The sequence below is a fragment of the Cydia amplana genome, chromosome 6 (genome assembly GCF_948474715.1).
Source record: "Cydia amplana chromosome 6, ilCydAmpl1.1, whole genome shotgun sequence".
Lineage (NCBI taxonomy): Eukaryota > Metazoa > Arthropoda > Insecta > Lepidoptera > Tortricidae > Cydia > Cydia amplana.
In genome coordinates this window covers 11,908,731-11,923,770 of record NC_086074.1, presented here as the reverse complement: position 1 = coordinate 11,923,770, position 15,040 = coordinate 11,908,731, and positions in this window count along the sequence as shown.

Here is a 15,040-nt window from a genome sequence, read left to right as displayed (position 1 = left end):
AAGTAGCGAAAATGGAGGGCGGGAAAAGAATGAATGAATGAATTAAAATTTAAAAAACATGTCTATGGTTCATTTATTGGTCAGAGATGACATTTAAAATAAGGTTGGCTGTTGCCAACTGTATTTCATTCAATATTTTTTAAGTGGTCATTACACGAAGTATCGTAAAATCGCCAAAAATATATTGCGTGTATGCACAAATTCTTTTTTGGGGCATATACTAAAGACTTGTCTTGAAAACTATAAGGTAGGGTTTTAAAAGTATGTGCACGACCCTTTAAATGAAAAATAAAAGTACGGGAGTAGAAAAAATACTATAAGTATTAGGCTTATGAATACCTATAAGCACTGTGGTTATAATCAGACAGCAAACCGGCATGTTGTTTAAGTTTTAAGATCGTGTATGTATAAGTTTATAAAAAGAATTCTGTTACTTAAGTATTGATAGATAATGCACAGTTTGACCCGTCAAAGGTACTTTATGTTAAAATTAGTGCAATTTGATACATAGGTACTTTTGTCAAATGTGGTATTAGGAAGATAGGATTTTTTTGAAATTCTCCCCTTAACCGTCTGACATAAAATTGTAGTTATTATGTTTTTCGCCTAGTACCCATAGTACAAGCTTTGCTTAGTTTCGGACTAGGTTGATTTATGTAAGATTGTCCCCAAATAAGTATTTATTTACATATTATATTCATTTTACACGTTTTAATCACGGACAAATATCATGAAAAAAAAATTGAGAGAGGCTGTGTCAGGGACACAGCCGCAGTGATTGACGTGAAACGTTGGTGTGGATAGCTAATGAGAAAGCCGAAGGCCGAGCTCTGTGTAGGGCCGAAGGCCCGAAGCGTCATAGTAGTAAACGTGTCTAAATGCGAAGGCCGAAGGCCCGAAGCGTCCAGGATGCGTGCTTAAACACAGAACAATAGTATAAGTGTCTAAGTGCGAAGGCTGAAGGCCGACCGTGAGCCGCTGGCACATGAACATTATTAGTCACACTTAAAGAATGCGGCACCCTTCACACTTAAAGGTCGGGCGAAGCCCGACATTCAGCGCGCTGCGCGCGCTCTTTCATACAGGGCGCCTGCGGCGCCGTTCACACTTAAAGGTCGGGCGAAGCCCGACATTCAGCGCGCTTTGCGCGCTCTTACATAGAGGGCGCCTGCGGCGCCGTTCTCACTTAAAGGTCGGGCGAAGCCCGACATTCAGCGCGCTTACATAAAGGGCGCCCTTCACACTTAAAGGTCGGGAAAAGCCCGAAATTCAGCGCGCTTCGCGCGCTCTTTCATACATGGTGCCTGCGGCGCCGTTCACACTTAAAGGTCGGGCGAAGCCCGACATTCAGCGCGCTTCGCGCGCTCTTTCATACAGGGCGCCTGCGGCGCCGTTCACACTTTAAGGTCGGGCGAAGCCCGACATTCAGCGCGCTGCTTTGCGCGCTCTTATATACAGGGCGCCTGCGGCGCCGTTCACACTTAAAAGTCGGGCGAAGCCCGACATTCAGCTCTTAAAGGTCGGGCGAAGCCCGACATTCAGCGCGCTTCGCGCGCTCTTACATACAGAGCGCCCTTCACCCTAAAAGGTCGGGCGAAGTCCGACATTCAGCGCGCTTCGCGCGCTCTTGAATACAGGGCGCCTGCGGCGCCCTTCACACTTAAAGGTCGGGCGAAGCCTACGCTTAAGTAGAGTGCTTGCTTTCTTGTGAATTTCTAGCGTCCAGGATGTGTTTTGACACACTTATGTGTGTTGTGTGTCACACTTACATCCTTCGGCCTTCGCATTTCGTTAGACACTTGTACTATTGCTTTGTGTTTGAACACCGAAGTCGCGCATCTCGCGATGTTTGATGTATTATAATAATTAATAATTATACCTACCAACAGAAATTAGGAATCTTGAAGGCAAGGAATTCATTTGTACCCTTAGAATTTGGCTCCAAGATCATTGTTTTTACAGCTTAAAAGAATTTTGGAATTATAAAAACATGATGAAAAATGTACCTATTGATTTTTAATTTTTTGTTTTCTTATTATTTGGCATAATTTTAATTTGACATTGTTCTTAAATTAATGTAAATGTATTGTGTATAAGTGTATATAGCTAATTAATGTACTTTGTAAATACCTACTTGAATGTTGTAGAATGTAGTTTTAAGAATAATTTGCATGCTGTCATGAGATAGCGGATCAAGGTAGATCATTACTAACCTAACTATAAGACCTGTAACTAACCCTTTTTCTGCAAATAAATATGAATATGAATATGAATATATGGGTAATATCTTAAATGTTATCTGTAAAGGGTCGTTTCTCAAAAAGTTGGCACCGCCACCTGTCAATAGGTTTATGTTAGAACTTTTTTTTCATTATGTATAATTTTTATATATAAAATTTTAACACATATTTAGAGAGACTTTTTACACAGAGGCCTAATACTTTGAAAAAGATTTAATAAATATTGATTACAAAAAAAAAATTGTAACTACGTTTAGCCGCTAACCTGTCGTGTCCCAACGCGAGGTACTGATGTTCCGAGCTATGAAAACCACATAAATTATTGACGTAATTTAACGTCATTGCCGGATTTTATTAACATATATCCTTAACTTTTAAAGTATTACTATCGCATAACAATATTATGCTTATATTTTAAGTTATTCGGCTTCAAAGTTTGTCCAAGGCAATTTTTGACATTCACCTGTCGCGTCACGTTCACGATGATTGTATAACCCCCACCGCACCTTTCCCGTCTTACTCCGCACGAGCCGAAGGCGTCAGTCATCAGCTATCTCCTGGTAGGACGAATACGTGGTTATTGTGCTCCGCAAATAAAACACAAACGAGAAAGTATCGGAAATTGGAGTTTGTAATGGGTAAGTACTCTTTATCCTGGCGTGGATATCTTGCTAATTGGGTGACCTATCGCATTACTATTAAGATATGTAACGTAATCAATAGTTTAGTTTTGTATGCCTAAGTATGGAGTTCATGAAGCTAATACATTTTGTGTATTTGCGATATAACTGCCATTTTCCCCATCACCTGCATATCGTTCACCTGGCTAAAACTGCCAGGTGGATGAGATTTTGCGGCAGGTTAATGTCACTGATACCACAACTAATACTCGTAACTATATAATTGTATAACGGTTATATCGCTTTTGTGTGGTAATTTAGGAATAAAAACTATCCTGTCTGTTAAAGCTGCATATTATTCAAATTTGTGTACTTTTGTCTTACGTCTCGTTAACCTGTCCATAAAAGTCAGGTGAATGATGCAATAGCAGGTGAATGAAGCGTCATTCACTTGCCATATGACAGGTGAACGATAACTATTTTAAATCCACGTTACATATACTCAAACAGTGATTAAGTAGATTTGTGACGTCCCATGGGAAAAGGTACCTTATGAGGGTTTTTAATTTTAGACATATTAAAATATTTTGTACAAAGGTGAAAGCATGCTCAACTATTTTATTGTGTGATGAGATGAGAGAGAGAGGTCAGTTCCGATAATGGGATCCATGAAGAATCGAGGGAACTCCTCAAATCTTAAAGGCATACATATAGTGATTTTTGTGTTTTTATTTACAAATCAAGCATATACATTCAGAAAAGTGACATTTGATGAAGTTGAACTGCTGATGAAGATCAGAACGTAACTTCAACGACGCATAGTTCACGTTTGGCGATTTGTCCTCTTCATTATGTTTGTTAAGCAAGTTAAGTTTTTAAGCCACACTTTTGTCAAGCTCGAGTTCTGATGATGGGATCCATGAGGAATCGAGGGAACTCCTCAAATCTTAATGGCATGCGTATAGAGACTTTTGGATTTTCATCAGAAAATCAAGCATTTTCATTAAAAACTGTCGCATTTGAAGTGGAACTGCTGATGATGATCAGAACAGAACTCTTCAACGACGCATAGTACACGTTTGGCGATTTCGATTTCGACTTGGACTGGGACTGGGGCTGGGACCCGGACCCACATACACATATCGGTACACGGTGGGAAGAATTTTAAGATCAAGTTTCTTCAATTTTGTATTAAATCAGAAACTACACGATCCCCAAGAATATGATTTCTCTATCTAGGGTACCTACTGCTCTCCAAGGACGTGTTGGATGACCAAAACAGCGTATGCCTATGATGCACCAAGTCTATTCCACTTGTACTACTAGGGTTCAGCATCTGCTCTATCTTGGGTTCTGCTCTCCCAAGTGCTCATCAAGACGTGTCGGATGACCAAAACAGCGTGTGTCTATGTTGCATCAAACCTGAGTTCCAGTAGGTACTGCGAGGGTTCAGCATCAGCTCTATCTTGGATACTGCTCTCCCAAGTGCTCATCAAGACGTCTCGAATGACCAAAACAGCGTGTGTCTATGTTGCACCAAACCTGAGTTCCACTAGGTACTGCGAGGGTTCAGCATTAGCTCTATCTTGGGTACCGCTTTTCCAAGTGCTCATCAAGACGTGTTGGATGACCAAAACAGCGTGTGTCTATGTTGCACCAAACCTGAGTCCCACTAGGTACTGCGAGGGTTCAGCATCAGCTCTATCTTGGGTACTGCTCTCCCAAGTGCTCATCAAGACGTGTCGAATGACCAATACAGCGTGTTGCCAGAGATGTACAAAATGGTTTAAAAAAAGCATTTAAATACAAAATGCAAAATACTTTTCAGATTTACTATTTCAAATGCAAAATACCAAATAGTTTTGCGTTTTGTATTTTAAATGCTAAATGCAAAATAGGTATTTTCAAAATACTTTTTCAAAATAAAATACCTTTTGACCAAATCTCAGATATTTTTATTTATTTTAGGTATTTATCATGAGAATAGCCATAGAATAGATAATGTTCGTCATTTTCGTTTCACATTGACACTAGTCAGACATAATAGCCAGTTTAGACTCTCGTGGCTCGCAAGCTCATCGAGCTAATATAATTTAAACACTAACGGCACGGCATAAGGTTTATAACCGAATGACAAGCCGAATGCGAGTGTGTCGAGGCGAGCCACGAGACGCGCCGCGAGCCGAGCCGCGAGTCTAAACGGCTATAAGGCGCGCACTCTGACCAAAGAAAAACCGGCCAAGTGCGAATCGGACTCGCGCACGGAGGGTTCCGCACCATCAACAAAAAATAGAGCAAAACCAGCAAAAAAACGGTCACCCATCCAAGTACTGACCCCGCCCGACGTTGCTTAACTTCGGTCAAAAATCACGTTTGTTGTATGGGAGCCCCACTTAAATCTTGATTTTATTCTGTTTTTAGTATTTGTTGTTATAGCGGCAACAGAAATACATCATCTGTGAAAATTTCAACTGTCTAGCTATCACGGTTCGTGAGATACAGCCTGGTGACAGACGGACGGACGGACGGACAGCGGAGTCTTAGTAATAGGGTCCCGTTTTTACCCTTTGGGTACGGAACCCTAAAAAAAGGGCGCGCATGGCTAGCAGACGCCTCTATCGGTCAAATTCGGCAATACAAGCGTCATTCGTTCATTTCATTTTGTTTGACTGGTAATGTTGGCTAAACTTAATCACAAAGTATTTTGCATTTTGAAATGAATATTAAAAATGCAAAATACATCTCGAAAAGTATTTCAAATAAAATACAAAATGTTTTTTACTAAAAGGCATTTAAATGCAAAATACAAAGTAGGTATTTTGCATTTTGTATTTGCATTTTAAATAGAAGTATTTCAAATAAATCGCATCTCTGCGTGTTGCATCATACCTGAGTTCCAGTAGGTACTGCGAGGGTTCAGCATCAGCTCTATCTTGGATACTGCTCTCCCAAATGCTCATCAAGACGTGTCGAATGACCAAAACAGCGTGTGTCTATGTGGCACCAAACCTGAGTTCCACTAGGTACTGCGAGGGTTCAGCATCAGCTCTATCTTGGGTACCGCTTTTCCAAGTGCTCATCAAGACGTGTTGGATGACCAAAACAGCGTGTGTCTATGTTGCACCAAACCTGAGTTCCACTAGGTACTGCGAGGGTTCAGCATCAGCTTTATCTTGGGTACTGCCCTCCCAAGTCCTCATCAAGACGTGTCGAATGACCAAAACAGCGTGTGTCTATGTTGCATCAAACCTAAGTTCCAGTAGGTACTGTGAGGGTTCAGCATTAGCTCTATCTTGGGTACTGCTCTCCCAAGTGCTCATCAAGACGTGTCGAATGACCAAAACAGCGTGTGTCTATGTTGCACCAAACTTGTGTTCCACTAGGTACTGCGAGGGTTCAGCATCAGCTCTATCTTGGGTACCGCTTTTCCAAGTGCTCATCAAGACGTGTTGGATGACCAAAACAGCGTGTGTCTATGTTGCACCAAACCTGAGTTCCACTAGGTACTGCGAGAGTTCAGCATCAGCTCTATCTTGGGTACTGCCCTCCCAAGTCCTCATCAAGACGTGTCGAATGACCAAAACAGCGTGTGTCTATGTTGCATCGAACCTAAGTTCCAGTAGGTACTGTGAGGGTTCAGCATCAGCTCTATCTTGGGTACTGCTCTCCCAAGTGTTCATCAAGACGTGTCGAATGACCAAAACAGCGTGTGTCTATGTTGCACCAAACCTGAGTTCCACTAGGTACTGCGAGGGTTCAGCATCAGCTCTATCTTGGGTACTGCCCTCCCAAGTCCTCATCAAGACGTGTCGAATGACCAAAACAGCGTGTGTCTATGTTGCATCGAACCTAAGTTCCAGTAGGTACTGTGAGGGTTCAGCATCAGCTCTATCTTGGGTACTGCTCTCCCAAGTGCTCATCAAGACGTGTCGAATGACCAAAACAGCGTGTGTCTATGTTGCACCAAACCTGAGTTCCACTAGGTACTGCGAGGGTTCAGCATCAGCTCTATCTTGGGTACTGCTCTTCCAAGTGCTCATCAAGACGTGTTGGATGACCAAAACAGCATGTACCTATGTTGCACCAAACATGAGTTCCACTAGGTACTGCCACGGTGACAGCAAGTTTGAATGTTACTTATTCACAAAAACTTATTGTTAAATTGGGAATCGTATCGAAGGTGAGGTGGGTCAGAATCCAAAATTTTAACATACTATTGTAATCATCGTAGTGGAAAATAAGGTCCCTTTTTATAGAAAATGACACATTTTTCGATTATTTTTAGTAGGCATTGAAAATGATATGATGGACAGGTGAATGACACTCAGTTCAGGTGAATGATGACAAGAAACCAGGTTAACGGCAACGGACACAGGTTACTGGAGCCTCTCGATAACCTGTCAATATTTTCAGTGGAATTTGTACTTATTTCTCGATAACCTGCTTCTACTATCGATAACCTGGAGACAAAATATCTTTCACCTGTCCTTGATGTCATTCACCTGAATTTTCAAACGCCTATATCTTCTAAACTAATTGAAGGAATTGCTTCCCTTCCACATTTTCTAATAGTTTAAGTTGCCTTTTAACGATCTCAATAAAAAAAAATGCGAAAATGCATAATTTTTGAAAAACATAAATTTTAACCTGGCGGTGCCTACTTTTTGAGAAATGTCCAAAGATTGTTTGGGGTGATAATGATTAAGAAATGAACACTTTTATGGGAAATTTTAAAATAATAAATTACAGCGTCACACCTGATCAATTCATTTTGGAGTAATGAATGTAAGGTACAATTTTTTTGTAAATTACACACCAAAATTACGAGAATAGATATTTTATACGGGTAATACACGTTTTATAGCAATCTCGTTCGCGTCTTTCCTGTAGACATCGCAAATTTAAGGGAACCTAAAATCATTTTTTTACGCAGCACCTTTACAGGCGGAATACATGTTTTCAGTTCTTGAGACTCAAATGAGAAAAACGGGATATATACGTATCAGAGTCGTTACCTGTCAGATCCCAAGGGCTCTAATTTGAGCCAGAACGCTAATGGTGACGTCAAACACGTGGGAGTTGACGGGTTAATGTATTGTCCACAGAAGTGACCTTTTCTAAAATTTGTTTGACCCATACAGCAGAAAGTACTCAACTAAGATAGTAATTAGGAATCGGAACTCGAGATTGTCAAGCAGCCGCCATACGTTCGTTCTACGTGTTCTTACTAACTCGCGCCGCCGCGCCGCCGCGCCGCCATAGATTCTAATGAACTATTTGAGGTGATTAACAGGTTTCACTAGGGTAAAAGTGGTATTTACATACCACTCTTTACAGAACCGTATTTGCGTTATCTTACTACTTCAGGTAATTTGCGTCAGTTTTGCGCCTTAATTTTCGCACACAGTGGCCTCAAACAAGAGCAGTGATAAAATTTCTGTAAAAACTGTCACTCTTTTACCTTTTTGCAGCTTATTATAATTTCGCGTGTTTTATTTTTCTCCTATTTCGTTAAAATGGAACAGGATCTATCAAATGACTCCAATTTTACCGAAATCGGTTAATGGGCTGATGAGTAATTACTAAATGAACACTGAAAATAGGGCTCATTTTAGCTCCTATTGCGTCGTTTCTAGCGTAGAATCAGCGCCATGTATGTCAGCGGAACATGCATTTCCGAGTAATGGCTACTTTCCTCTATACACTGATGTTATAACTATACATATAGGTATTACAGTTACAGAGATATAAGCCACCGCGCCATAACACTTTTCGTTACACTTGGTTTTTGGTCCGGCACCTCTACTACGGGTTTTTAAAGACGTTTCACGTCAAAAAAAACACAATTAGGTATTTATAAATAAGTGGGTACCTAAGTTGAACTTTTTTTATTTCAATCTTGTTACGAACAGCTAGACATTTATGTTAGTAGAAAAATAAACAAAATATTATGTTTTAATTCTTTGATTAGATTAGATTAGATTTATTTATTTCACAATATATGATTACAGTACAAATTACATTAATGTCAATTTATAAGAATCTATATTGTGATCGTCAGAAATACATTTAAATAATAGAAAGATGCTTAATCCAAATAAATTCATAATATGAAAAATAAAAAATCACCTGAGAAGGATCGTCAAATAATAACAATAATTAAACGAAAACAATGTCAAAAATAGGAACGCGATTATAAATTATACAGTTATGTCAAAAATTCACTTATTGAATATAATGGGTTGTCCAGTAAAAAGTTTCTCAATCGACGCTTGAATGTTGTATCGGATTGTTTGTTAATAATTATTAAATTAAATACCTACTAAAATACCAATAAACTAATAAATCGACAAAACGTCTGTCTTTGTACCGATCGGATCACAACAAGTATTTGCAGTCGGCAAACTCATGAAACATCAATCTTTACTGGATTTATCATCTTGACGCACACCTGGCGGTAATTAAGTGCTTAAACCATAGACTACATCCCGTAGATTCCGCGTTATAAAACGTATAAGTAGGAAGAGAAGCGGTCACAAGTTCACAACATATCTCTGTCTTAGGTACTTTCTCTTTTGGCTGTGCCTTTGTTGGGCAATATAGCATTTTGGTAGGGCAGTACTCCAAACACAACACAAAGCTAAAGCAGCTGTACACTCCGGTAACGGCATATTTGCTTTAGGTATGTATCAGATTGTCCTCGTTAATATTCATTTTTTTTATCTACGTCCATATCATATCCCTTGATATTTTTAGAAACGATAAGCTAACGGCCTTTTTGGCCTATATTAAGTAACCTGTATCTGTGGATGCATCGTAATGTTTACTTTAACCTTTTGAACGCCAAACGGCGCATCCATTTGCCGTGCCACTGACGCCACAGGGGTAAAATTTAGTTTTGTGAATAAATAATGCCAACTTAAAAGTGGGGTGTAGGTATTTCAGTAGATTTTCATCAAAAAACGATCGACGGCAAATGCCATCTTTGGCGTCGTTGTCACGATTTTGCGTTGACGTCAATTGCCGTCTGTGGCATTCAAAAGGTTAAAGTGTCGATAACTGGTACTTTAACTAAGTACATTAAAATTTAGAACATCTCTGAGAAACAAAGCAATATTTTGAATAATTTTACGGTTTAGACTCACTTGTTTTAAGTCACTCGCGCATCAGTCATGTCGCGCGAGTGACTTAAAACAAGTGAGTCTAAACCGTAAAATTATTCAAAATATATCACGACGCATTGGCGATAGCGCCCTACTAACACAGCGCAATTGTGCATTTCAGTTACACCCACGTTTGCAACCTGCCAGCATATAAGTTAAAAATATCAACAACGTATCAACGTGAGTTCTAGAGAGGTAATTATGCTATATGTGCTGTTGTAGAAATAACAATTAACATACGAAATTCGTCAATAATGTTTGCAATTGACACTTCATATCGACAACGTCATTTTGTCTGATATTAGAATAGAGGTCAAATCAAATCAAATTGCTTTGTTTCTCAGAGATGTTCTAAATTTTAATGTAGTTAAAGTACCAGTTATCGATACTTTAACCTTTTGAACGCCACAGACGGCAATTGACGTCAACGCAAAATCGTGACAACGACGCCAAAGACGGCATTTGCTGTCGATCGTTTTTTGATGAAAATCTACTGAAATACCTATACCCCACTTTTAAGTTGGCATTATTTATTCACAAAACTAAATTTTACCCCCGTGGCGTCAGTGGCACGGCAAATGGATGCGCCGTTTGGCGTTCAAAATGTTTAAGTAAACATTACGATGCATCCACAGATACAGGTTACTTAATATAGGCCGAAAAGGCCGTTAGCTTATCGTTTCTAAAAATATCAAGGGATATGATATGGACGTAGATAAAAAAATGAATATTAACGGGGACAATCTGATACATACCTAAAGCAAATATGCCGTTACCGGGGTGTACAGCTGCTTTAGCTTTGTGTTGTGTTTGGAGTAATGCCCTACCAAAATGCTATATTGCCCAACAAAGGCACAGCCAAAAGAGAAAGTACCTAAGAAGAGATATGTTGTGAACTTGTGACCGCTTCTCTTCCCACTTATACGTTTTATAACGCGGAATCTACGGGATGTAGTCTATGGTTTAAGCACTTAATTACCGCCAGATGTGCGTCAAGATGATAAATCCAGTAAAGATTGATGTTTCATGAGTTTGCCGACTGCAAATACTTGTTGTGATCCTATCGGTACAAAGACAGACGTTTTGACGATTTATTAGTTTATTGGTACAGCGCTACATATATCCAGAAATTACAATAGAATCACAGAGCCAATTATAGGTTCTCACTTATAGAAATACAATAAATTATAAAAAGTTTTTGTATATGTAAATATATACTTATTTGGGGACAATCTTACATAGATCAACCTAGTCCGAAACTAAGCAAAGCTTGTACTATGGGTACTGGGCGAAAATCATAATAACTACAATTTTATGTCAGACGGTTAAGGGGAGAATTTCAAAAAAATCCTATCTTCCTAATACCACATTTGACAAAAGTACCTATGTTTCAAATTGCACTAATTTTAACATAAAGTACCTTTGACGGCTTAAACTGTGCATTATCTATCAATACCTACTTAATTAACAGAATTCTTTTTATAAACTTATACATACAAGTTTTTAAAACTTAAACAACATGCCGGTTTGCTGTCTGATTATAACCACAGTGCTTATAGGTATTCATAAGCCTAATCTATATATATAAATGCAAGTGTCCTGACTGACTGACTGACTGACTGACTGACTGACTGATTCATCAACGCAGAGCCGAAACTACAAAAGCTAGAAAGTTGAAATTTGCACACTAGGTTGAATTTGTAAAGTGTACAAGAGATAAGAAGCGATTTTGAAAAATTCAACCCCTAAGGGGGTTAAAAAGGGGATGAAAGGTTGTATGGGGTGCAAGTTTTATTTCAAGCGAGGAATTTGAAACTTTGTAAAAATGTACTATATTAAAAAACAAGAAAATTAATTTCTGCGTTTTCGAAAATTCATCCCCCAAGGTGGTGAAAAAGGGGTTGAAAGTTTGTATGGAGATCAAATATTTTTGTGAGTGTTGGACTTGAAACTTTGTATATGGGGATATTATTATAAGACGGGAAAAGTAATTTCAGCGTTTTTGAAAATTCATCCCCTAACAGGGTTAAAAAGGGGTTGAAAGTTTGAATCCATTACAAATGCTTTGAAACTTCTTAGAAAGGCATAATAGCCGATGACAAAAAAAAGTAATTGCGACGTTTTAGGTAATTCAACCTCTAAGGGGGTAAAAAAGGGGATGAAACTTTGTCCTGGGGTGCAAATTTTATTTTAAGCTAGGACATTGAAACTTCGTAAAAATGTACTATATTAAAAAACAAGAAAATTAATTTCTGCGTTTTCGAAAATTCATCCCCCAAGGTGGTGAAAAAGGGGTTGAAAGTTTGTATGGAGATCAAATATTTTTGTGAGTGTTGGACTTGAAACTTTGTATATGGGGATATTATTATAAGACGGGAAAAGTAATTTCAGCGTTTTTGAAAATTCATCCCCTAACAGGGTTAAAAAGGGGTTGAAAGTTTGAATCCATTACAAATGCTTTGAAACTTCTTAGAAAGGCATAATAGCCGATGACAAAAAAAAAGTAATTGCGACGTTTTAGGTAATTCAACCTCTAAGGGGGTAAAAAAGGGGATGAAACTTTGTCCTGGGGTGCAAATTTTATTTTAAGCTAGGACCTTGAAACTTCGTAGAAATGTACTATATTAAAAAACAAGAAAATTAATTTCTGCGTTTTCGAAAATTCATCCCCCAAGGTGGTGAAAAAGGGGTTGAAAGTTTGTATGGAGATCAAATATTTTTGTGAGTGTTAGACTTGAAACTTTGTATATGGGGATATTATTATAAGACGGGAAAAGTAATTTCAGCGTTTTTGAAAATTCATCCCCTAACAGGGTTAAAAAGGGGTTGAAAGTTTGAATCCATTACAAATGCTTTGAAACTTCTTAGAAAGGCATAATAGCCGATGACAAAAAAAAGTAATTGCGACGTTTTAGGTAATTCAACCTCTAAGGGGGTAAAAAAGGGGATGAAACTTTGTCCTGGGGTGCAAATTTTATTTTAAGCTAGGACATTGAAACTTCGTAAAAATGTACTATATTAAAAAACAAGAAAATTAATTTCTGCGTTTTCGAAAATTCATCCCCCAAGGTGGTGAAAAAGGGGTTGAAAGTTTGTATGGAGATCAAATATTTTTGTGAGTGTTGGACTTGAAACTTTGTATATGGGGATATTATTATAAGACGGGAAAAGTAATTTCAGCGTTTTTGAAAATTCATCCCCTAACAGGGTTAAAAAGGGGTTGAAAGTTTGAATCCATTACAAATGCTTTGAAACTTCTTAGAAAGGCATAATAGCCGATGACAAAAAAAAAGTAATTGCGACGTTTTAGGTAATTCAACCTCTAAGGGGGTAAAAAGGGGATGAAACTTTGTCCTGGGGTGCAAATTTTATTTTAAGCTAGGACCTTGAAACTTCGTAAAAATGTACTATATTAAAAAACAAGAAAATTAATTTCTGCCTTTTCGAAAATTCATCCCCCAAGGTGGTGAAAAAGGGGTTGAAAGTTTGTATGGAGATCAAATATTTTTGTGAGTGTTAGACTTGAAACTTTGTATATGGGGATATTATTATAAGACGGGAAAAGTAATTTCAGTGTTTTTGAAAATTCATCCCCTAACAGGGTTAAAAAGGGGTTGAAAGTTTGAATCCAATACAAATGCTTTGAAACTTCTTAGAAAGGCGTAATAGCCGATTACAAAAAAAAGTAATTGCGACGTTTTAGGTAATTCAACCTCTAAGGGGGTAAAAAAGGGGATGAAACTTTGTCCTGGGGTGCAAATTTTATTTGAAGCTAGGACCTTGAAACTTCGTAAAAAGGTATTAAATTAAAAAACAAGAAAACTAATTTCAGCGTTTTTAAAAATTCATCCCCCAAGGTGGTAAAAAAGGGGTTGAAAATTTGTACGGAGATTTTTTGAGAGTACGGGACTTGAATCTTTGTATTTGGGGATATTATTAAAATACAGGAAAAGTAATTTCAGCGTTTTGTAAAATTCATCCCCTAACAGGGTTAAACAGGGGTTGAAAGTTTGAATCCATTACAAATGCTTTAAAACTTCTTAGAAAGGCATAATAGCCGATAACAAAAAAAAGTAATTGCAACGTTTTTGGAAATTCAACCCCTAAGGGGGTTAAAAAGGGGATGAAAGTTCGTCTTAGGGTGCAAATTTTATTTTAAGCTAGGAACTTGAAACTTTGCAAATAGGTATTAAATTAAGATGCAAGAAAACAAATTTCAGCGTTTTTAAAAATTCATCCCCCAAGGTGGTAAAACATGAGGTTAAAAATTTGTACGGATATCAAATATTTTTGAGAGTGCGGGACTTGACTCTTTGTATTTCGGGATATTATTAGAAGACAGGAAAAGTTATTTCAGCTTTTGGTAAAATTCATCCCCTAACAGGGTTAAACAGGGGTTGAAAGTTTGAATCCATTACAAATGCTTTGAAACTTCTTAGAAAGGCATAATAGCCGATTACAAAAAAAAGTAATTGCAACGTTTTTGGAAATTCAACCCCTAAAGGGGTTAAAAAGGGGTTGAAAGTTCGTCTTAGGGTGCAAATTTTATTTTAAGCTAGGAACTTGAAACTTTGCAAAAAGGTATTGAATTAAGATACAAGAAAACAAATTTCAGCGTTTTTAAAAATTCATTCCACAAGGTGGTAAAACATGAGGTTAAAAATTTGTACGGATATCAAATATTTTTGAGAGTGTGGGACTTGAATCTTTGTATTTCGGGATATTATTAAAATACAGGAAAAGTTATTTCAGCTTTTGGTAAAATTCATCCCCTAACAGGGTTAAACAGGGGTTGAAAGTTTGAATCCATTACAAATGCTTTAAAACTTCTTAGAAAGGCATAATAGCCGATAACAAAAAAAAGTAATTGCAACGTTTTTGGAAATTCAACCCCTAAGGGGGTTAAAAAGGGGATGAAAGTTCGTCTTAGGGTGCAAATTTTATTTTAAGCTAGGAACTTGAAACTTTGCAAATAGGTATTGAATTAAGATACAAGAAAACAAATTTCAGCGTTTTT